This window comes from Protomyctophum parallelum, assembly GCF_964188405.1.
Source record: "Protomyctophum parallelum genome assembly, chromosome: 1".
NCBI classification, from domain to species: Eukaryota; Metazoa; Chordata; class Actinopteri; order Myctophiformes; family Myctophidae; genus Protomyctophum; species Protomyctophum parallelum.
This window is the reverse complement of record NC_139697.1, coordinates 22,331,262-22,356,887: the sequence shown is the minus strand read 5'-3', so window position 1 is coordinate 22,356,887 and position 25,626 is coordinate 22,331,262. Positions and strand designations below refer to the sequence as shown.

General features: G+C 42.5%; 1 protein-coding gene across 1 annotated transcript in view; it reads right to left on the bottom strand.

Moving 5' to 3' along the window:
• Positions 1-25,626, bottom strand: part of ctdp1 (CTD (carboxy-terminal domain, RNA polymerase II, polypeptide A) phosphatase, subunit 1) — a 117,728-nt gene that overhangs the window by 3,607 nt on the left and 88,495 nt on the right. The window lies entirely within an intron of this gene.

Sequence of the window (25,626 nt, the reverse complement as noted above, 5' to 3'; positions counted from 1 at the left end):
AACGACCTCATTTAGTACGCTGAACTCCAGAACTTATTTTAATCAAGATGTAGGTAAACACAATTAATTACATGGCTTGGTTGAATGCTTGATTTGACCAATTGGTCAAATCGCCGGATTCAGCGGTGTGTTATTTCTGGATAAATACCGCTCCGCTCTATAACAGACCGATGCCTAATCAAAGCCTCAGAGCACCTGCTGCGCCCTGCTTGATTTACTGCCGTTTCCAACATGACAGCCATGTAAACACACACACAATGTCATTTAAAGCGAAACATTGCTCTCAAAATTTTATTTTAAAACATTTGAGCGAGAAATAGACGATAGAGTACCCGAAAATGGATTCTATTTGATCAACCCACTTCCTTGTTTTCTGGGCAGACGCCGGCCACCTACATCAACACGTTTAACTTGTAGATCGGAACTATTCAAAAAAGTTTTTCAAAAAAAGAGTTAAAAAAAAGCTAAGTAATTTAGGGTTAAAGTGGTTTAGCATGGACGAAAATAGAGCCCATTGTCTCTCTTCCATTGGAAATGTAGACCCTGGTATCAGGTAAGCATAAGCAGCAGAGGGAGTCCTTGATTACGCAAGGGTGTCACTTGCAAAAGAAATACGAAAAATAAACAGATCTACAAGCTAACAACGCATTGCAGTGAGACTCGTTAGCTTATAGATCCATTCTTTTTGGCAAGCGACACTTTCATACTAAGGAGTATAAATTCTAGTGAAACCTTTCATTTCAGTAAGGATTTACTGCATTGTTGTCTAAATACAGGCATTTATTGTGCTTTTCTGCATGAAATCTATTCATGCGTTTCCATTTACAGATCAGGCTATAGACCTTGAGAGGCAGTTGCATTTAAATCATAGATAAGGAATAGGGCACAGGCAGTGTTTATCTTTTTTCATTCGTGATGCAAATTCACAAAGCAAGTTATGCAATTCTATTCTCCGACAGACAGACAGATGCCCACAGGCAGCACTGCCACAAAGACATCGCACAGCCTTGAGTTTATTGTAATGCAGTGGTCCTCAAAGTGGGGTCTGGGGACCTCAAGGGTTTGAAAATAGCCAATCTACAAGCTCAACACATTAGCATAGATTTTAGGCCAGACCCGACCCTAAAACGTCGGGTCTGGTCGGGTTTCTGGCAGAGTTTGAGAACTCTAGGGTAGACCGGTTGCCTGGGAATCAGAAGGTTGACGGTTCAAACCTCGGCTCACACAGCCAATGCATCCCTGAGCAAGACACTTAACCCTTGACTACTCCACCTGCTCCTAATAGTTAGGATGAGTAAATTCGGAGGACAAATTCTACGTATGAATAACGTACTGTGGAAAATACCTCTATAACAACCAAAAACGAAACTTCAGCGAGCAGAGATAGTCTTGATAAAGACATTTTATACAGAGTGAATTGAATCGTGACTTTCAGTTATGTTGACATTTATTGCAAACACTTTCACCACACATGTCACTCACTACAATAGGACAGCTCGGTCCCACCAATTCCAATATGAAAGGGATTTATCATTGATAAGCACATTGAGAGAGAGAAGAATTTGACATGCACCACACTTCGCTTGGCATAACAAATGAACTAAGGATCGACATGATGCAATGAAACCCAGCCAGGCTTTATACTCCCTGCGTAGACTGAAGTGCTGCTCAGTCTCTCTCTCCATCCCAGCTGACGGGTTCAAAGGAGAAGCGAAGCCTCTCTCAGTCTCTCAGAAAGAAGTCATACTGTGCTTTAGTGTAGGCCTGTCACGATTGATGTATATTTGCCTAATCGCAGTTATTTGAGATAATCGCAATTATTTCCTGAAATAGTCATACTGTAGTCCTCTATATTCCTCATTCATTTCTATATACAGTCAAGTTAAGTTATTTGCCACATCGCCTTATGAAATGTTTGTTTACGAAGCCTACAAGGCAAACGGATGTGTAATTCTTTTTTTTTTTTAAGTACATTTTATTCAAAGAGTTAGATCATGTGCAGTTTTCACAGAAAGAATACGACTCTTCGTTTTTTTACATTTTCTCCCACAACTCCCTTCCCAGTCCTCCCCACCCACCCACCATCTTTCCGGATGTGTAATTCTTTGTGTGACAATTAATCGTCAAGTAAAATGTCATGATCGTGACAGCCCTACTGACGTGCTCAGAGAGAAGAGAAACCTCTCTCAGTCTCTCAGAAGATATGGATAGGGCATAGAAGGAACAGAGATGAGGGAAAGATAGAAGAGAAGGAATAGAAATGAGGGAAAGATAGAAGAGAAGGAATAGAAATGAGGGAAAGATAGAAGAGAAGGAATAGAAATGAGGGAAAGAGAGAAGAGAAGGAATATAAATGAGGGAAAGATAGAAGAGAAGGAATAGAAATGAGGGAAAGAGAGAAGAGAAGGAATAGAAATGAGGGAAAGAGAGAAGAGAAGGAATATAAATGAGGGAAAGATAGAAGAGAAGGAATAGAAATGAGGGAAAGAGAGAAGAGAAGGAATATAAATGAGGGAAAGATAGAAGAGAAGGAATAGAAATGAGGGAAAGAGAGAAGAGAAGGAATATAAATGAGGGAAAGATAGAAGAGAAGGAATAGAAATGAGGGAAAGAGAGAAGAGAAGGAATAGAAATGAGGGAAAGATAGAAGAGAAGGAATAGAAATGAGGGAAAGAGAGAAGAGAAGGAATATAAATGAGGGAAAGATAGAAGAGAAGGAATAGAAATGAGGGAAAGAGAGAAGATAAGTAATAGAAATGAGGGAAAGAGAGAAGATAAGGAATAGAAATGAGGGAAAGATAGAAGAGAAGGAATAGAAATGAGGGAAAGAGAGAAGATAAGGAATAGAAATGAGGGAAAGATATAAGATAAGGAATAGAAATGAGGGAAAGATAGAAGATAAGGAATAGAAATGAGGGAAAGAGAGAAGAGAAGGAATAGAAATGAGGGAAAGATAGAAGATAAGGAATAGAAATGAGGGAAAGATAGAAGAGAAGGAATAGAAATGAGGGAAAGATAGAAGAGAAGGAATAGAAATGAGGGAAAGATAGAAGAGAAGGAATAGAAATGAGGGAAAGAGAGAAGAGAAGGAATATAAATGAGGGAAAGATAGAAGAGAAGGAATAGAAATGAGGGAAAGAGAGAAGATAAGTAATAGAAATGAGGGAAAGAGAGAAGATAAGGAATAGAAATGAGGGAAAGATAGAAGATAAGGAATAGAAATGAGGGAAATATAGAAGATAAGGAATAGAAATGAGGGAAAGAGAGAAGATAAGGAATAGAAATGAGGGAAAGATAGAAGATAAGGAATAGAAATGAGGGAAAGAGAGAAGAGAAGGAATATAAATGAGGGAAAGATAGAAGATAAGGAATAGAAATGAGGGAAAGATAGAAGATAAGGAATAGAAATGAGGGAAAGAGAGAAGATAAGGAATAGAAATGAGGGAAAGATATAAGATAAGGAATAGAAATGAGGGAGAGATAGAAGAGAAGGAATAGAAATGAGGGAAAGAGAGAAGATAAGGAATAGAAATGAGGGAAAGATATAAGATAAGGAATAGAAATGAGGGAAAGATAGAAGATAAGGAATAGAAATGAGGGAAAGAGAGAAGAGAAGGAATAGAAATGAGGGAAAGATAGAAGATAAGGAATAGAAATGAGGGGAAGATAGAAGATAAGGAATAGAAATGAGGGAAAGAGAGAATATAAGGAATAGAAATGAGGGAAAGATAGAAGAGAAGGAACAGAGATGAGGGAGAGAGAGAAGAGAAGGAATAGAAATGAGGGAAAGAGAGAAGAGAAGGAATAGAAATTAGGGAAAGATAGAAGATAAGGAATAGAAATGAGGGAAAGATAGAAGATAAGGAACAGAGATGAGGGAAAGATAGAAGATAAGGAATAGAAATGAGGGAAAGAAAGAGATAAGGAATAGAAATGAGGGAAAGAAAGAGATAAGGAATAGAAATGAGGGAAAGATAGAAGATGAGGAACAGAGATGAGGGAAAGATAGAAGATAAGGAATAGAAATGAGGGAAAGATAGAAGATAAGGAATAGAAATGAGGGAAAGAGAGAGATAAGGAATAGAAATGAGGGAGAGAGAAGATACGAAATAGGACAGATTCTGTCTACAATCAGTTTTAAAACCTAAGAACTTGATTTCACTTGATCGATTTCAAAGATTTGTAAGGGATTTTTTGAGTTCCAGCTGTACTTGCTCATTCTGAAATGTGTATTATCTTGTAATGTATTTGTGTTTAAATAGTATGCTACATTTACTGTAATCAGGGCGCCATTGGAAAAGAGAGCTGGCTCTCAATTGACTTCCCTGAATAAATAGAAAAGAAAAAGCACTTAAAAAAAAGCAAAAGGGGGGAATTGTCACCTATAATGACATATCCAAAACGGGGAACCAGGTTGAACATGCTTAGAGCAGTGACAAATGCAGGCGAGACCAGCTGTCCACGGATCTGAGGGCTTGTTATAGCGTCATGCTAATGAGGCCACTTGTGGAGTGCGTTGTGTGCCGTGCATCTCACACCGGGGGCCACGGTGAGGACCCCCTCTCAGTCCCACGGTGGCAAGGCTCAGATTGGAGTGTTCATTAAAGGTCAGATGTCACAAATCATCGGTGCAGAGAGCTTCCCCGTGAGATGGCGGTTAAACTGAACCCCTGCGGATCGCCGAGCGTGTTTTTTGTTCTGAGAGAGGTGAAAGCATGTGTGTGAAGAAGTGCATGTGTGTCCGATACACCGATAAACAAAAGTGCTCCTTTTTCAAAGCCACGTGACGGAGGCTCGCTATAGGAGCGTATAGCGTTGATGCTCAGACTGGTGATTAATCACCAGCCTTCTGTTCCGCCACAGCTTGGGAGGAAATGTGACACAGGTGGTAATTCCTGATGTGCCACCGGCGGGTGGCATTAGCTATACCAGAACTCCTGGCAGGCTGGCTGGTGACAGCAGAGGTTCGTGTTTTCACATGTGAGCCGCGAGAGTGTGCATGGGGGTGATAAGGGTGAATGTACGCCACATAACCCCCACCACCCCTCTCGCCCCTCTCCAAATATTATCAGTCAAGACAGCAGGGGGGGGGGGCGTCTCCCATTGCTCTCTCGTCTTCGCATCGTTTCACCCAATCTGCAGGCTTGTCTATTAACACCTCCACAGAGCCCTGGGCACCACCGCTCTCCAATCCCCCCCCCTGGCAAAACAGCTTTCATCAGCGAGCCGCTTTAGCAGATTCCGCCGGGCGTTACAGTCACTCTCTGGTGTGAACATCCCGTTTGCTCTGTGGACGTTTTGTTTCACCGTGCTGCTCAAGCACACCTGAACAGAGTCTGTGGAGTAGCTGTTGAGATTCATGATCTGATCTACGAGAAGAGGAATCGCCCCGGTGACCCGCAAACAGCAGAGGACCATCCTGCTACTCTAGTTAAACGGCAGCATTTACAATGTTGTCCACTTATCTAAGCATAAGCCAGTACAGTAAAATATAAACTCACAAGTGCATACTAGGTCTTAAAACTACAATGCCATATCACGATACGATGCTAGGCAGCGTGTGGTCCAATAAACCATTCTGCTGTTGTACAGTTTAATGTGCTCAACCTTCCCTTATAGCACCCAGCTCATTTTAGTCATTCTCCTTAAGATCAGTGTAGTGGAGCTGTCGCCTCACAGCTAGAAGTCCTGGGTTCGATTCCTGTTGGGGAAGCTGGGGGCATGTTCTCTCCTCCATGTCATCAGTGCCCATACCCTGGGTGGGGTTGGCAAAAGGGCCTTTCGGTGTGGAGTTTGCATGTTCTCCCCGTGTCCCCTAGGGTAGGTACCCTCACAAAAAAATGCAGTAATCCTGGTATCTATACTGCCTCCCCCTGGCCAGCCGGGGTGCATGATGAAGGGGAAAGGATTGGTTGGAATAACGTGCTCCTTCCAACCGTGGAAACTCCCCCGGGAGGTGAAAAGACTCCTCGTGCAAGGAAGCATGAGGTCAGCCCGTTGCTCTCCCCAGGTTGGCACAGCGAGTGTAGCGCACATGATTGCATTAGATATTTGACACTGGGTGAAAAAAAATGTGTTGCAAAAATTGTGTGATTAAAATGTTTTATAAATAAAGCTCAGTGTAGCTTGCCAACGTAGTTTCTGTAACAATAACGTTTTTACAGGGTGAGTAATTAAATAAGTAGCTTGCCAACAAATATTAATCTTCAAGCTAACAATGCGTCACATTGCATAATATGGATACAATGGACTGAATGGAGTACGTCTTGTCTGCCTTTGAAGGTTTCCCTCGTATTGCATCAGTTTATCACTTTCAAACTGGTTTTGGGCATGTCATTATAGGTAAACATTTCCAAGACCTTTAACAACATATCTAGGGCTTTGAATTGAATTGAATAACTTATTGAGAATTCAAGAAAGTTCATTGTACAACATTTATTTTAAATGTCAACGTGCATACACACTTCTGTTGTGGTCTACTGGACATTAAAAACACTCAATACACTGGACAAACAGCTGTGCAGCCAACACCACAAAAAAACACAAAACATCAAAAGGAAAAAGGAAGGGGACCAGGGTTATAAACAAATCTCTTGTTTGATCCGTTTGTAACCCATGGGATCGATCCCTTGCATGGTGAGATATGTTTGGCTTAAAAATGGTAAATGTCGGCCTGGGCCGTGGCTCAGCGGTCCAGGCACCTTGGCTGGTAATCCAGTCTGGCAGTGTGCCGCGGGTTCGACTCCCGATCCCGACGGCCTTTACTGCATGTCACTCCCCCCCCCCCCCCCCCATCTATCTCCCCATTTCCTGTCAGCCTACCGTCTGTCCCTCCATAAAAAAATTAATAAAATAAAGGCGAAAGCCACAAAAAAAACTTAACTTAAAAACTTAACTTAACTTAAAAAAATGGTAAATGTCACAAGACAGAAGCCGTGGTAAGCGGTTTGATGACTTGCTGATAAAGTTCAAGAGACGATCTGGAGATGTAAAAGATGCCCACTATTCCCTGAAGAAGGCCGAAAGGTCGAAACGTTGGATAATAATAAATATACAGCATCGTGGCTACGAGTGTGCAGCCTTTTTCTCATTTTTACTTATTTACTGCCTTAGGCCAGCACCTCACCAACACTGGTGTGCGCCCTTTCCTGTTTTGTCTACCAAAGATGCCCAATTCATCTAATCTCCAAGGTTTTGTACTACAGCACAGAAAGCAAAGAAATCTGAAAGAGTATGAAGCAAATGGAAAACTCTCCTGCCCCATCCTTCTTCTACACAATTAACCTTAAGGGGAGAACCAATTTACTGGACTTGATCATAACCCGAGGGCTACTTTTCTATATAACGACAGAGATGGGGCCAGCAGGGAGAGATGAAAGTACGAGGGCATCACAATTACTGACAAAAATAAGAGAAGGATGGAAACATACGGTTTGGAAGGCGGTGCCAGGTTCACCTTCTAATTGCGCTTCCACATTTACTCCCTTTGGTACCTGCTGTGAGAGCTCTCCGATAATAATACTCCATGAAATTGTTCCGTCATTTGCATTTCTTCATTACCAGCGGCGGTCTGGAGGCGCAACACGCCACCCAGCCGGCTCCCCAAGCAGGCGGTGACACGCTAGATGGCTACGCAGAAAGCAGCCAAACATTTACATCACCGCAAAATCTCAAGTGGCAGTTTACACTAAAAGAGTGACTTGTGACTTGGATTTGGAAAAAGTTGCAGCAGGAAACGGTCACGTGTTTTTCATTTCAACAAGCTTGACAGGCTTGGACAAATTATCTTCTAAGACCAAAAAAAAAGGCTCTCTGAGGAAAAACTAAAATGTCTTCATTTAATTGAACGTTTTCAGCCAGCGAAATTAGTAAATGCACACATTGTGTCATATACAGCAGGTGTGAGACATCGCACCTGCTGCAGGGTAAAAGAGCACCGCTGGCCCACAGCCCAGATATAACGGCAAGTTCTACAGTAAGAGGGATACAAATAAAAACGTAGCAATGTCACAAGGTTAAATTGTTTTTTAAGCGATTAAAAAATAGACTGAGGTCCAATGACGATGCAATGATCGATTGATGACAGAAATGCTAGCGATGACGCAGGCCCTGAATTGTCAGTAGGTATGTTTCCATTAAGCCATGTTTTTGCGCATTATGGCTCTTGTGCAAAAACTCCTGGATGGAAACACCTCAAAATGCGAATAAGTCTCAATTTTTCTGAGCTTGCAGGGGGTGGATTTTTGGGCTATGTCGAAAAAGTGAAATTCGCAAATGGGGTATGGAAACACTTGTGGAAAATATTTATAATTAGAAAGCATTGCACTAGCACTATATCGCTTTTGAACAGTTGGAAAAGAAAAAAAACACACACGATGGTTAGTAGTGGACTTGTGGAGTGATGCATACATTTACACACTCGAGTCTCGAGGCCTCTGTCTGCAGGCTGATCGATCGAGGCCCATGCTCTCCCCGGTGAGTGAGTTGATCATGAAGTTAGATCGATGATATTTCTCCTAAACAGCTCGGAACGGAACGGACGAGGGGAGACTAGTAGTCAACAACAGAAGCGACATCAACACGGCCAAAATGGAAATGTACTGTCAAGTCGCAGGGCAGGGAGGCGTCCCTCGTCCCTGTACTTGAAAACAAAACTATACCAGCCCCTGTCAAGTCAAAAACACACCTATTTATTTAACAGACAGCCTGATTGAAAGAGAGCCTGGCCCAGTGGCCCTCTCGACAGCTGACTTCATGCAGAACAACCACAGGCAGTCCGTGTATAATATTTTTTAAAGCCTAAAAGAACGTCAAATGCACCGTGGTGAAGACACATTTTTATCAGTGGATGGAAACAAGAAAAATACGCTTTTCTTTTTTCTAATGACTTTTTATCGCTTCTTATATTCGAAAATTCTTGATGGAAAGGCACCTACTGTAGTCACTCACATGAACACTTTTGGGGGAGTAATCATCAGGTGAGACCTGTAGTCATTTCCACAGCTCAAGCTTCGTTCACACCAAGGAAGCTAGAAGCTAGAAGCAGCAGCTTCTAGCTTCGTGGTCCCATGTTATCTCTATGCAGACCAGCTTTTTCGTTTTGAAGCTTGGAATGAACAGCTTCTTTTTTGTTTTGCATGCTTTTTTTCTCCTCAAAACATCCTCAAAACATAACTTTGACAACTTTGACGCAGGTTTTAAAAGCTGGATTCTGGCTTCAGCTTCTAGAAGCTGCTTCTAGCCAATCAGAGCACAGCGTGGTTTGAGGAGGCGGAGTTTAGCTCATTTGACAAGAGCAAAAGCCTCTGCAAAAGCTGACCGCACCGACTCCGAATTCAATTATTTACTTTTTAAATAAGGGCTGTATATGTAATATGAATGAATATCTGGCAAGACCATAGCATATTTATGGAAAGAAATCAAAGTTTATATGAGCAACAAGGTGTCAAAGCGGTGAAAACAGGTTGTGTTCCGTCACTTGCGAGCCAGTTCTCTCCCCATGTATGTTGAAACTTGGGCACCATCAATCATACCTTTAAAAAAAAATTAATAGCCTTTATATCAGTTGTATGTACCCCCTCTATTTATGCAATATGTTGCCCGTGTTTTGTGATTGGTTTGCTGCGTTCTGAATCGATAAACCAATCGCCGAGATAATATTTTTTTGAGGGAATAATTTGTATTGGTTTATCGCATTCATGTATTGATGAACCAATCGCATATAGACAGGTCTGCACATAAGTGGTGCGCCAGTGAGCATCCATCGTCAAAATTAAAAATGCGCTGTCAATCAAGCGCCGGGAAGCGCTTCTGCGTACCAACAGCTGGGGCCGCCCAGAATGATTATTATGGCCAGAATACCCACTAAATTCTGAGGCGAGAGCATTTCCCACCGACTGCCACAAGTGGCTACTGGCCAATCACAGCACGTCTTGCGAGAGTGCACTGGCCATTGTGGCCAATCACAGCGCGTCCTTACTCAAACGAGGGAGGATTCCAAATCCATGCGTGCTGCTTCCTGCTTGCTACTGGGAGGAAAAGTTATCTGACACATTATTCTTACAGTATTACAGCCAAACTCTCGTCAAAATGTCCAAGAAGCAAGCCCCATTAAGTAACTATTTTGGTGTTCCAGCACCACCACCTCCAAAGAGACGCCAAACGGAACCACCACCTGAACCGCACAGAAAACGTGTGCTTGCGGAAAAATGTTTGGATGTCGGCTGGCTCCAAACTAATGCTGAGCGCAGCGAGATGTGGTGCAAAATATGTCGTGAGCATCCCAATCTGGCTGATAAAAACTGCATATTTTATACAGGGACAAAGAATTCACCCAGCTTTTATCGTAAAGTCGGGTATTGTACATTATTTATTTTGCACCGAGGAGCCATGTGTGTCTGTCTGTCTGACTGTGTTGACTGTGTACATCGCCTCGGCTAAAAGGGAAACCTGACGTATGCTTCGCCGTATGACTTGTCGTATGTTAAGCAAATCATCAGCAAGCTGATGAAAATGATCAGCAAGCTCACAACGTGTCGCGGCTCCGCAACATGTTGTGAGCTAGTAGATCGGCTTTAAATAAAGAAATAAAAAAGTATCTAAATATTGCTTTGATGCTCATATTATCCTTAGGATAATATGAGTTTGTGCTTGAAATGTACTGTAATTCTGCAAACTGTTAATAAATATTACAATCAATCAAAGGAAGTATTAAGAAGTTTGTATTAGAATATGCATATAGGGCTGGGAATACACATGGACCTATAGCTGCAATTTGCAACTCTGGATTTTTTTTAAATAATGGGATGAATCTAGAGTTGCAATACTCTCCATTGACTCCCCAGTCCCCACTTATCCAATAAATATCGTTTTGCTATAAGTTATTCATGCATCCCTCTTTTATCCATCCGCATTTTAGGAGCACCAAGTAACTCCTCCAGGTGCTCCTCTGAGTACTAGACCAAAAAGGTTGTGTGCAGCCCTGCATATAGATAAGATTTTTTTGAGGGAATCATTTCAATTGGTTTATTGCGTTCATGTAGGCCTATCGATGAACCTCATAGCAAAAGTTGAAAGACAGTAGATACTATAGCCTATATTTATAGATAGATAGACCACAATCCCTGTGTGTGTGTGTGTGTGTGTGTGTGTGTGTGTGATATTGATTATTTATGAAGTAATAAAAGTATGCCTACTAGGCTACTATAGTGGCCCAAGTTTCACATCATCTGCTAAATAAAAAGCAAACACCCACACGTAAACACAAGCCGTTTTAATTGCTTTTACGATGTGCTGGATATATACAATTGTATTTCTTTCCATAAATACGGTATGCTCTTGCTAAATCAACATCAACATTACATACACAGCCGCTATTAAAAAAAATGCCCGGAGGGTTTCGATCGTGGCCCGGGGGAGAGGAGAGCGGAGTGGGGGGAGATGAGCACTTCAGCCGGGGTAAAAGAGGGAGGATCGAGATCCGGTCCGTGGTCTCGTTCGGTTATTTACAAGCATGTTTACCAATATTATATTATTTATTCATCCATAAATAGGTTATGATGTAACTAAATATATAATTATTTCTCCTCTACAGCCGCTATTTTACATTTTAGACTTTAAAATGAGCGTCTGCTCGAACTGCGCGTTTTCTTTCTCGTCGGCCGGTCCAGGCAGCTTGACTGACAGGTACCTTGTACACGCCCACTTTCTTAAAAAAAAAGCTGTCGAAATAATTTTAGCTTCGCTTTTTTTTTTCTAGCTTCCTAGATGTGAACGGGGCTTTAGAGTTAAAGGGATAGTTCAACACCAAAATTACTTTTTTTGCCAGCTGCTTGCAAAGTGGCTGGAGAACATGTTGACACACACACACACACACACACACGACTAATGCACTCGCAGCTGTTAATTATTAGGCTAACTGCAGGTGGCAATTATGACTGAGTCATTCTTATTCTCCTACTGATTACTCACCCCATGTAGACTTAGTTGAATTAGCCCTTTAGATAGCACTTTATGTAGACTCAGGTAGTAGACTTAGGTTAGCATTGTTATTTTAGACAGACTTATAGCTTGTTACGTAGACAGCACTAGAATTGCATTTTATGTAGTCATAGCACTTTATAGTACACATGTATATTGTATAATATATAATATAGTATAGTATGTATAGTTGGCATAGATACTCCACTGTTACGTTCTAAGTTTATACATGATTCATGATAACTACTTTTGATATATGTGATGTATGTATGCCATGCTTTTGTTTTTGCTTAAATGTAAGTCGCTCTGGATCAAGAGCGTCTGCTAAATGCCTACATTGTTATGTTTTGGTTGAACAATCCCTTTAATTCCCAACATGCTGCCAAGAAATAAAACCCTGAACATAATCCATATTATAGCAATTCCGCCACCAAAACGTGGCGATGCTACTGCAATATGACTCTACCCAATCGTGTTATGACAGAAGATAGTCCACTGCTGGAGAGCACCAGATGCATTAGTTGAGGAGGATTGTGGAGACGGGCCTTATTGGCAATTACGTCCTAATGTCCTCATCTCTATGTGGGGAGAGGTGCCTGGGCTGTGTGCTTGAAACCAGTGGTGTTCAACAGCCTGCAGCCATTGCTGCTTCACCACAACACCTTTAACAATACTAAGTGATAGAAAAAGACAAATATTGCCTTCGCCCCGGCATGGTCCGCTAATCTGACACTGGGGGATTCAGTCACATAGTGCTGCTGTCAGGCAGAAACCCATTTGATTTTTATTTACTTTTCTCCGTGAATTAATGCCATACTTTGTCTTTCAACAGTCACACAAAAGTAGCAGTAATAGCCAATCTACAATAAATTTTTTGTTTTGTGAAAGTGAAGGTGAAAGGGGTTATTAAGTGTGTCTGTGGGTTTTATAAACATTTAAATATGTATTAAGTATTAACAGGTGCTTGTGACTAAATAATAACTACCTAGGATCCAGGACAACACATGTTGTTTTTCCTGTAAAGTAACAGTTTTTAACTTTTTGGTTTCCAGCCGACAGCAACGATAGGCTCCATGGTGCTACAGATTACCCTGAGGGCAGTGTTAATTGGTTCCCAATATTTAGATTTAGGCTTTTGAAAAACCTCAGTCGACTTAGTAGTCAACAAAATTAACACTGCCTGAGGGGGGGGGGGGGGTGGGGGGGGGGGGGGCGCGCGCACACACACACACACACACACACACACACACACACACACACACACACACACACACACACACACACACACACACACACACACACACACACACACACACACACACACACACACACACACACACACACACACACACACACACTTTTAACTGTGTTTTTGTAGTTTTTAACCTGTACGGAGTCCAGAGTGGAGTCCTTGAGTGCCCTGAAAGGCGCCTTATAAATAAAATGTATTATTATTATTATTACACTCTGACACCATGTGCAAGTTCGACCCTTTAATCTTAAAATAACAAATGACAGAAAATAGACGATCTACAAGCTCACAACATGTCACAGCACGACGTGCTGTGACGTACTTCCATAGAATACATGCTAGCTCCTATGGAATCCAATCCAAATCCAGTCATGGCGACTGAGAACTTTAATCCACGGTGCCGGGATGCCTTCAAAATAGGAGTTCTGGGGTGCCGGAAAGACATGGCCTGCTTTTACTCTGATCATTGAGGATGCGCTAGGACGTGTACACACGTCCTTTGAACGCGTGGGTTGGAATCCCTAGGACGTGTGGACACGTCCTTTGAACGCGTGGATTGGAATCCCTAGGACGTGTGGACACGTCCTTTGAACGCGTGGGTTGGAATCCCTAGGACGTGTGGACACGTCCTTTGAACGCGTGGGTTGGAATCCCTAGGACGTGTACACACGTCCTTTGAACGCGTGGGTTGGAATCCCTAGACGTGTGGACACGTCGGATGGACGGAACCAGTTAAAGGATCAGCTCGATGCCTGTGTACTCGCTTGGATCTGAAGGGGTCGCACAGCACTCCTCATGCGAATAGAAGTACGAAAAACAAAAGAAAAAGACGAGCATGTGCGTTTCACAGGATTGCACCCGCGACCCCCATGAAACTCCCTACCTGCCCACTCGCCTCTCATTGGAAATTAATGACTAGATGCGTCAGTCGCTTGCTGTGTGAAAAGGCCTATAATTCATGACACACATTTTACTTTGTTACTCCCACTGGCTCTCATTCAGCATCCGTTTGATGCTCTAGACACAGAGTCTCAACCAGGGACTAGTAAGAGCTTGGCAAGAAAGGAAAAAAAGAAAGAAAACGAGGGGTGGTGTATAAAAAATAAAAAAAAGTTGGAAGAGAGAGAGAGATAAACAGGAACTGTGATGGGGGAGCCTTCTAACAGCTCTGAGCTGCTCCGAAACACATCCGACAGCTCCGTGGAGGAGACGTAGTTGGCGTTGGGAGGAGGTGGCTGCGAGGTTAAGGCCGATTTCAGTGCACAATGGCATCACGCAGCGAAAATAGCCGACCTTCAAGCTCACAATGCGGCACATCCACCACTGTGTGGTTCCACTGTCTGCCTCTGTTCTAGTCTAGTGATTCACGGATACAGTAAAAACTGTGGGACGGCGGTGGCTGAGTGGCTGGATGGTAACCGCAAGGTTGCCAGTTTGAACCCGGGCTCCCACGGAGTTTGTGTCGAAGTGTCCTTGCGCAAGGCTCTGAACCCCTAATTGCTCCTGATGTGCTGGTTGGTGCCTTGCATGGTTTCCGCCGCCATCACCATTTACCATTTACCAGAGTGGAAGAGGCAGAAAATTGGACAAATGGAGAGTGCAAATAAAGTAAGGAACACCACACATTCAAACGGGGAAAGGTCTCCGACTAATCCATTTCTCACAGACGTCTCATCTCAACAGAGAAAACCAGCCACGTTAATAACCAGAATATTGAGTTACTACAACGATTTACACGCCATTCGAGCACGCCTCTCTATGGCTTTCAATCCTTGGGAGTCAATTAACAACACGCTAGAGGGTTACTTCCTGGGAATGAACTCACCTGCAGCTACTGACTCCACTGCACCAATCAATTGCAGGGTCTTTCCCTGCGGTTGAATTGAACTACGTGAGGCATGAAGCTTATCAGAGGTGAGTTGGAGCGCAGCTCTAAATCAGCCCCCCAGTGCCTTAAAAACACAGTAACAGGGCCTGACTCCATCACCCTCCTTCACCTTGACAGACTCTTTACGTAAGGCAAAGAGCAGCATATACCTAAGCACAACACATTGATCTACTGTAGACAGATACATGATATAAATTACATGTAGATGCCAAGAGGTCACCTTCGACCTGCCACTCTTGCCAATTATTCTTGGATACAAACTTTCCCCTGCCCTCATTTTATATAATACTACCATGGGCGCACGCACACACTTACTTTGTGGGGGACAACGCAGAAACAATCAATCTTCAGTTGCATGAGTAAGCAGCAACTCATAATAACACTTCAACCCACATGGGGCTTTATTGTGAGGAGAAGGGGAAGAAAAATACTATTTTCCTATTGTTGAAAAGCAATAATTCATTCTAATGGTGGATTTATTTGTATTCTTTAATAATTTAATAGTGTGATTAACTGTTGCACCCCAATACGTTGCCAAAGTTTCTCTTCTGGACAATTACATAACAGTTTGTTTTGAACAAGTTTGACAAGACAGATTACTGTACATGGGTGAGGGGAGGCTTTAAAAAGACAGTGTAACGCTGTTTTAATAGCAGGGAATCACTGTGTCATTTATAAACATCCCTCATCACTGCCTCTGACAGCAAAACGTGATTGAAGCCCTCGACTTTCCTCTCATATGACTTACATCCCTGCTCCGTCCATCACACTGGCAACACCCACTCTGACACTGCTGCAGAGCTGACTTCACAGAGGCTTGGGTGAGGGAGGGAGGGATAGAGAGAGATGGAGAGAGATAAGGGGAGAGAGATGGAGAAAGTAAGAGGAAGATATGAGAGAGATGGTGAACTTCAGCCCCGTGGCTGTATAAATAGCATACATTTTCTTTTCTTTACATACAATCATTAGTTGATTGATTAGCCCGTCCTCAAACAAAAACCCAAGTCTGAGGATGGAAATTGCTGCCTTGAGGATCAAGACCTAGCAGCAGGCCTGATAAAGTAAGCTGTTGTGCCTTTGGAACAGTGTCAAAAGATGGCCAATTCTTTCCTGAGCCCTTAAGCCTCCGCATCCATACAATATTATATTTGATTATTTTTCTTTTTTGCTTTGTGATTTTCAGTTTCTGTAGTCTGGGGGAGACTGCATATTTGTGGTATATTTCTGGCACACAGTCTAGACTCTGTGCCAAAAATATGCAAATACACTCACTGGCACAGCAGTCTGTCCTGTCTCTTGCAGAGAGAGACAGGTGACAAATAACTGGCTGGCTATTTGAAACAAGTGTTATCTGTAAACCTGCACTCAAAATCACAGCATGCAGTTAAAAAGTGATTTGTGAACGGAATACATACACTTCCACAAAGCAAAATGATTTCTACACTCCACATGGCTGAAGAAAAATCAAATCAACTGAGAATAACAACAAGCAGGCAAAATGGTGTGCTAGATAAATCTATTTATCCTTGTAAAAGCGTGTGTGAGAGAGATAAAATCTGACTACACTATTCAAAAATGACAGTTTCGGCCTTGAATTGAATATCTATGCATAGGTATAGGTGCCCTATATGAATAATCTATGGTATTTCACTTCAGTGCAGCACAAATCAATGTAATATGTAACTGGTCAGTGCTTCTTCTTTTACTTCTTTATTTCTCACAGTGGGGCTTTAATCAGGGATGCACTCCATTGCCGGTGTACTGTAGTACTGTAGATAATGTTCCTCATAGTTCAGACTTCTTTACTAGCTGTCAGTCAGCCTAATAGAACAGTGCCCAATTACAGTGACGATTGTCTAATGCCTTCTCTTATTGTGTCATTTGGAGGACACCTTTATTTCCCACCACATGATTGGCTCCAGCAGCAATCACACCCCTGGCGTTGTTAAGTGTCATGCTGTATTCGTTGAGCTGGAGAGGAAGCGGTAGAACGTGTCATTACGGAGACGCGTTGTTCATTGTTAGCGACGCGGCAAAGAGTTCCCCCCCCCCCCAACAGTGTAAATGTCACGCTCCAGTCTCTCTCCACTACCACCGAACCCCTCTTTGGAAGCGCAGGTACGAGATTGCCTTGCGATGTCAGCCCGGGTCAAAAGGAAAAAATGGGAAGGTATGCTTTCTCTCGAGTCAGGAGGAAAGCAAACAGGTATTTTTGCGTTAACCACAAACCACATGCACCTTCGTTCTGAAACATATCAACCGTTAACCACTTTGAACCCTAGCGTCCCTATAATGGGACTACCATTCCGCATGAATGGCTGCTGTATAAGCTCACAACCCACCATCTAAATTGCATTGCAAGCTTGTAGATAGTTTGTTTTCGCCATAGAGATTTGGTGTAGAGGGAAATACTATTCGACCCAGAATAAGGTACTGGACCCAAACTAGTGAAAATAGCAGATCTACAAGCTCACAAGGCGTTGCTTCGTGCCATGTTATGAGCTTGTAGATCGGCTAATTTCACCACTTCTTAAACATTTGTTTTCTAAACCCACCAATGTTTCCCGGCCCCGTGTTTGGTAATATACCTGTAGGGTTTATGTGGTAAAAGCCAGTTCAACAAAGAAAGAAATCCCTAATAATAAATATCCAAGTTTGTAATATGGTATGAAGCTAAAGAAACACCTGCTATAGTGACACAGGCTTCAGAGCAGCTACAGCTTGATACAGTGGGATTTGTTTCAATTGGTGTTTCTTTTCTTACTTGAATGAGATCTGAAAAAATAGAACCACTAGTAGCCTGAAACAGCCCTCAGGCAGAGGTACAATAATACGAAATAAAAAGCCATCTGAACCTAATGGGTTTTGCCCCGTCTGGAGCACAGTTGGCAGTACCGAGATGCGGTAGGGATTCTGTTTTTTATTTTATTTCACAAGGATTTTTTTCAATCCCATACAGTACACTTCTTCAGGCCAGGAGGGAAAAACGTCTTTATCCTCTAGTAGTCTAGGCAACACTTCTTGAAATCAGTTCTCCTAGCATAGCTAGATGCCAAAAGGACAAAATGTCCAAGCGGACAGATTTTTTTTTAAATAAAGAAAAGGTACTGTAGGAATAATGCCTATCAAACAGTGTAAACACATCACTGTGTGCAGTGCACGTCTTCCCCAGACATCCATTAGCAACGCAATATTGAATTCAATGGGATTTGCCCACAAAATTATATTGAGTTCAGACTGCATTACCGGCCCCTATAACTGAGGAGCACAGCAGCAGCAGAGAAATGTTACCGGCAAATAAAAATTGAAGTCAATTTGTTGTGAGGTGTTTTGTTTGTGTCCACAGAACAACACTTACTGCAAACATACTTTTTGACATTAGTTGCTGCGAGACTGAGGTCTAGCCAACACCGACTCGGGATTCCTGGATCGCTGCCCTCCACAAATTCCTATCCAACATCAGGTTCTTGAGCTCTGCAGTGTTGTTAGCTAAGCTGTCGCGCCGCAGCACGTCCCATTATCTTGGGACATAGAACATAGAATATAGTATACTAAATATAGTAATACTAAGGCATCATTATCAATGGTAAAATAGGCTTGTTGTTTCTTTACTTTCGCATTTCTATCTCATTTCTATTCTGAATTCCAATCTATTTGACATGTACAGATAAAAAGAAAGTAGGCCTACAATGTCAGATATACTATCCAACCTTGTACTTTCTTATATTTATATAAGAATATAAGAATATAAGAATATTTATATATATATATTCTTATATTTTAACCGTTTTTTTCCCTCTTTTTCACAATTCTAACACCTGAACTTGTGACGTGACAATAAAGTTGAAGTTAAATTATGATAATGCCCGATGGGAAAAAAGGTTTGCCACATACTACTACAACTTTGGGCATATAGGCCACGAACAAGAGCTCTCCAGGCATCGCAGTCTTGACTCCTGGGCCATTTTCTCCATCTGTCTTCAAGTGTGGCCAGATCTCTTCACATAGTGCATCTAGGTCATGCCGCCAGGTGTTTCTTTGTTTGCCCCTCTTCCTTCTCCCTTGCGGGTTACATAACAGGGTGTATCCTGTGATATTAGATCCAAGCTTGCAAAGAGTGTGGCTAAACCATCGCCAGCATCTTTGGATTTCTTCCTCCACAGGGTGTTGACTTGTTCGCTGCCACAGTTCCCGTTTACTTATTGCTTATTTTCTTCAAAACTACTATTTAAGGTTTTATGACATTCATTTTCATTTATTTTTCTTTTTTCTTTTAGGTTTTATGACCTCAATTACACCCAAAAAACCTGAACTTTGAACATTCAGTGGATTTTCTGTGGTCTGAAGTTTTCTTTGGGGTTTGGAAGCCTTTTGAGCTACAATGAAAACAGGCAAAACAGTGAAAACAGTGACATCTGCTGGCAAATCCCATTGACATATATGGGATTTGCAGGATCTTACATCACAAACTGCCGGCAAATCAGAGCACCTGTTTGAGCCAGAAAACCCCAGATCACAGAAAATCTACTGAATGTTAAAAGTTCATGTTTTTTGGGTGCAATTGAGATTAGAAAACCTAAAAAAAAATAAGAACAATTCCAAAACCTTTTTTTTAATGTCACAATCCCTTTAACAATTGTTGTCCAAGTTTCTGCTCCATACAGCAGAACAGGCTTTACCATGGAATTAAAGATCCTGATCTTAGTGTTTATGGGAAGATTGGAGGATCCCCAGACATTCTTTAGCTGATGGGAAGCTGCTCTTGCCTTGCCAATCCGAAGGTCTCCACCTCCTCTAGTGATTTACCTTCTAGTATGATGGGGGTAACGCTCTGTGTTTATTTTGAGGACCGCATACTACAGAGTGTACAAAAGAAAAACGCCTCAATAGATTTCTTAAAAGTCAGAAGTCACTTCTGGTCAGATGAAGGAGGAGCCAGGCCCGGAGGCAACCCACAGTGCCTAGAGCCTCCTAGTGTTGCCAACACCTGCTAACATCTCACCAGCAGTAGCATGCCACTTGGACACAGGGGTCTGGGGTCTTGGTTGGGTGAACTTGGGTCGCCTGGAGGACACCATCTGTTGCAAGATCCGAAACACTCGGTGACTCCAGGAAACAACACTGATGTCCAAGTTTGTGCATCATGTTTTATTAACTCAAAAATCTTTAAAGCGCAAATTAATTTTTCAAGAATTGGGTCAAACATAATTAATTTAAACCATTACAAATGGGAAGGCATCTGTGTCATTTTAGATATTAGCGTTGACTATTCAAAAAATAGCAGAAAAAAAGCTCACATCGTGTCACAATCTTATCTGCTATTTTTCAACATTTTTTTATTTGTTTTTGAAAAATGTTGAATTACGGATACATTTGAGAACTACCGATTTAGAATCCATTTGTAGAAATGGTACATGGTATTTAAACCATTTGTACACACAACACTCCATCTAGTACAACAGCAGCTTCAAAGAGCATGCATGGCCTCAGATAATTAAATCTGATGGTTCTCACTGTAAATAATGTGCCACTTGTGCCAGTCAACTGTTTGCATCAACCAGACGTTGACGGTTGCCTGTCCTAGTTTTGACGTGATGTGCTCGAAAGGCGTTCCTCAATATACAGAGTGTGAAGTTTGCTTATTAAAGGTCAGACAAGACACATTCCGATCCCATGTCTCTCACACACACACACACACACACACACACACACACACACACACACACACACACACACACTTCTCTGTACTCAAAATGGAAACATTTGGTTCCATGTGTATACTACGAGATAAATGCACACCAGGGATTTACTGTGAATGTCTCTGCTCATCCTACAAACACTGCTCAAGTGTTGTGTTCCGCAGAATGTCGACTTTGCAATTTCTGTCGTAAATTACAAAATACAGCCGTTTATTTAAAAATTTGAATAATTTTTTTTGAAGAGTTCTAAAATTCTGCCCGAACTAAATCCGTTTTAATCAAAAAAATCCACCTCTGCCAGAACGTGAAAATCAGTCTCTTTAATTTAATTTAATCCGGTAATTACAAATAAGGGAATGTGTTTTCAGGCCAGTTGAGAACTCTAAAAGCAATTTTGTTTTTACAGTTGGGTTTCATATGCCAAGATTTCCTGTCAAATAAAGGACGTGTGTGAGACTATAGGGGTTGGCTGTGGGTGTTAATATGGCTGTTTGTGGTGGTTTGTGTGTGATTGGGGTTGTTTTCAAGGTTTATAATGTTTGCACAAAAGTCAGTGTGTGTTTGTGTGCATGCGCCTATGTGTGGGCGTATGTGTGCTCACGGGTGGGTGTTGATAAATGCAGGATATTAGCTAGCCTGGCCTGGCCTCAGTTGCATGCCGTTGCTCCACAGATCAGTCACATTGATTGTCTAGGAGCAAAGAAGTGCCTGAAGAAAGTGCCTGCGTTGCCAACTCAGAAAACTGTGCACCCAGAAGCCAGAAACTAGGTCAGATTACAGTTACTTTCCCTTTTCCTCGTTATGTATTCCCCATCTTCCGCTTCTTGGTTTATTTTCTTTCTTTTTTTCCCCCTGAAATGTGAAAAGCATGAGTAAGCGTCTGTCACCTCCCTCGCTCCGCCGAGATCAGTTTGTCAAAAGATAGGGTGCGCTGGGATTGCTGCACCCACGGATGGCAGCCGAGCAAGACGAGAAGCCTGTCAATATCCCTTTGCAAGTGTGTCACATTTTAACCCATTTAGGCCTGACTTCAACATTTTTTAAATTTCTTCTAAATCCTCCAGTTTTCTGAAATAAATATTTTCACGATTTTTCAAAAATAGCAGACCTACAAGCTCGTAGCGTGCCACTCGGTGGCGCACTATGAGCTTGTAGATCTGCTATTTTTTAATAGCTAAATTAAAACATAATGTTTAAAACACCAAAAGGCGTTCCCGCCCAAAATGGTTTAATCTTCCTTTCTTGTGGGTGGCTTCTTTCACGTCACCTTTTAATATGTTAGGATGCTTGCCAGTAACAAATTTGTCCTAGTACATTAACCACCTCTGGACAAAGCCGTCTTCTGTGAAAGAGAACGGATGTTCTGTTCACTGAACCCGAGAGTGGTTACTGAATCAAAATGTTCTGACATGGGCTGCCAAAGTGTATTTTGTACCTGACAAATCACATAACCGCTGAGCCCGTTGCAGTGGAACAGACTCCGAGTCTGAACGCAATCGGGTCCGGGAAACCAGAACTACGGTATATGGGGTTCACTGCAGATAATGAGGTCCCACAATCAGAGACATTTTACATGACAGTCAAGCTCCAATACATGCCTTGGTTTGCATTCTCATCAACGACATCATACATAGGCTGCTTACATTTCCGTTTTAATGTCGAGCATGCCCGCGGCGAACGGATATGAGCGATTCCGTTCCGTCTCTTCTGCGTTAACGACGACAACATAGCCTTGAACAAACAACCCAGCTCTGTTTATCTTTCAGGGCTTTCATTCTTTCATTAGCGCAGACACTGTGACTTGACCCAGAATTATGGAGAATTATGGTGGCAATACTCAAGCCTGCAGGGTATCAGCCAATCTTTGAAAACAATTACCCACAACAGGATAGAGCACACTGGGGTGCCAGCGTTATAATCATTATGAGTTATGTCATGATAACAGCCCTCTTTCACCCCCTTCTACCCCATCAATGAGTCCCAGTAGCCTATATTTGTCTCCAAGAAGACGGGTAAGACTTAATACAGTCGATGGGGGAACTGTTGTACCGTAATCCATCTACACATGTAATTAGCACTGCAAACCCCCTTATATTCTTTTTTAAAGAGTCAATGTCTAAAGCTTATATAACAGCGTTTTGTCATGGTTCTGATGAGCTCAGAATGAAGCCCTACTATGCACATGGTAGAGAAAGTGGTCAGCAATGAAACGAAAAGATCCGATTATACATTTCCTGGGCCAAAGGGGACCACGTTGCATGGTATGTTATATCTGGTGAGGACATACAGGGTGTTAGAGGTGTACAGTGCTACGGCATGTAAGGGGGGTTGACAGTGGGCTCAGTAGGAGGGTTATTAGAAGGTTTCCAGGTCGGTACTCGTTGGCAATGTGCATCGAGCCACCCTTGAGCAAGACGCTAAACACCAGGTCAAAGCGAGCAAGCAGGTACCGCCCTGGCACGGCTGACTCCGCTGCCAGTGTGTCAATGTTTGTTAGAATGGGTGAAGTGTGAGCCTTTTACACTGTAAAGCACTCTGAGAGGTCTGAAGACTAGAACATCAAAGCAAACCATCTACCAGTGTGTTTGTATCAATCTATATACTTGAAACATAGATCACGCTTGTCCTTTTACAGAAGCAGTTCCTAAGCAGAGAAACAACCATTTTTGATAAATTCAGATTTCTCTCCCACTGAAATGCCCTCTTGACGGTAGTATTACTATCGTATTACTAAACCACTTAAACCCTATACCAGTGGTACTCGACCGTTTCTGGATCAGGAGGACCCACTTGAAAAATCTCAAAAGCATTCGAGGCCCAACATTCTGACCACTTAACACGGCAGACTGTGTGCTAATGAGGTTTTAAAGAGAAAATATTATCACAAAAATCATGTTTTGCCAATTATTTGGTGGCCTACTTGCAGTATCATCTTGGAACACTAGTGGAAGCCGTGAGGCAATGAAGGCTGTGAGACAGTCTATGTGCACTTGTGCAGTACTTCCCCCAGCGGTGGTCTCTCTCCCTCTCTCTCTCTCTCTCTCCCCCCCTCTCTCTCCTATCATTAATATGTTGGATTCATATGTTGACTCTCCGAGCGGCATAAACGGAGGTAAAATGGTAAATGGTGCATTTATATAGAGCCTTTATCCAAGGCGCTTTACATAGTTTGTGCATTACATTCACCAATTCACACACACATTCATAATATGGCAGATGATGAAACCATGCAAGTCACCAACCAGCACATCAGGAGCAATTAGGGGTTCAGTGTATTGCTCAAGGACACTTCGACACTAACTCTGGGGGAGCCCGGGTTCGAACTGGCAACCTTGCGGTTACCATCCAGCCACTCTAGCCCCGAGCCACCGCCGCCCCGCAGGGGTCTTCGTCCTATCAAATAATCCCGCTCGTTCGTCGCCCAGGACGGAAATTAATCACAGGACGGAACATTAATGATATCATAACCGAGCGCACCGCTCCACAGGCTGGGAGCGCCGGTTGGGCAACATTCTATGGCATTTCCGGTTGGGACGTCATCCAAAGTGATCCCCCTCCATTTAAGTGGATGAGGGGAAACATCTTCCAACGTGAATAACTCTTGATCAAAATCTATCCGTCCAATTCAAACCAAATATTATGTTTTTTGACGGCCCGTCGCTTGTCGCGTCAGAAGTAATCATACTTCCCGTGGTGTTCCACGCCACTGATGATGCATGATGATGTACGATGATAAGAGCGCCCTTCACTTCACACGGGTGTGATATTTTCTCCCCTCTTCGCTTTTGCCGAAAATAGCAGATCTGCAAGCACCACAACACCCCGGCGCCCTGTTGAAAACCACTGCTCCATTATATACTAGAACCAGCACATGAGAAATTCTGGCTTCCAACTTATTATCAAGCTGTGTGTGAGGAAATAATGTGGTTTTTCCACTGAATGATTAAGAGCAGGCAAAAATAACTTTCGACTTTCTTTAGTAATATTTCATGAAGACATGTAAAGTATGAGGCTTTCTGGTAATCCCAATAAAGTGGGCTGGTTTACTGTACCATCGGCACTGTTGCAGTATGTAGTTTATAGACTTTAGAGGTTGGGAGTGCCAGGAACAGAGAAATGGGGAGAGAGAGAGACAGAGAGAGAAGAGGGGGTGGAAGGGGCGGGAGGGGGTTTTCTTCCCATAGGATGGGAACTAGTACTAGAAAAAAGCACAGGTTTTCTTCCCAACCTATGGGAGAAATTACACAAAAGGGTGTAAATGCTGATGTGATGCCCATCTGGGTGCTTTATCATCACTCTTGGGCAAATCCTACAGAGAGTAGCAGGGCCAGGGTTTGAAAAATCACGTTTTCTAAGCTGCAACTCTCTTCGCATCCAATCCCAAAGCAAAAGGCACAAATGGTGTAGGAAATTCAGTTTTAGCAACGGAATGCAGGCCAGGTGCAACTTATTTCTGTGGATGGATGATCCGGTGCTTCTTGGAATAGAACAGCAATTTGTTCCCATGAGGAAGAGTTTGGAATGAATGAAAGAGAATGAAGATGAGCTCTAAGCTCCACTATTGCCCTTTATAGCGGAACATTTTAGTATTAAAATAACGCTTGATCCCCTGTTAATCATTATGCTTTCATTTGGCGCTTTGAAGTATGCCTTGACTAGGATGTAATTGCGGATGGATATTTGCGATATTTAACTAGGGCAGCACCTAAGATCTAAATACTGCAAACCACATTATGTAAGGCTACTGTTCCAAAGAATCACCCTTAACATGAGCAACCGAGGTGTGCATGTGCATGTGTCTGTATTGC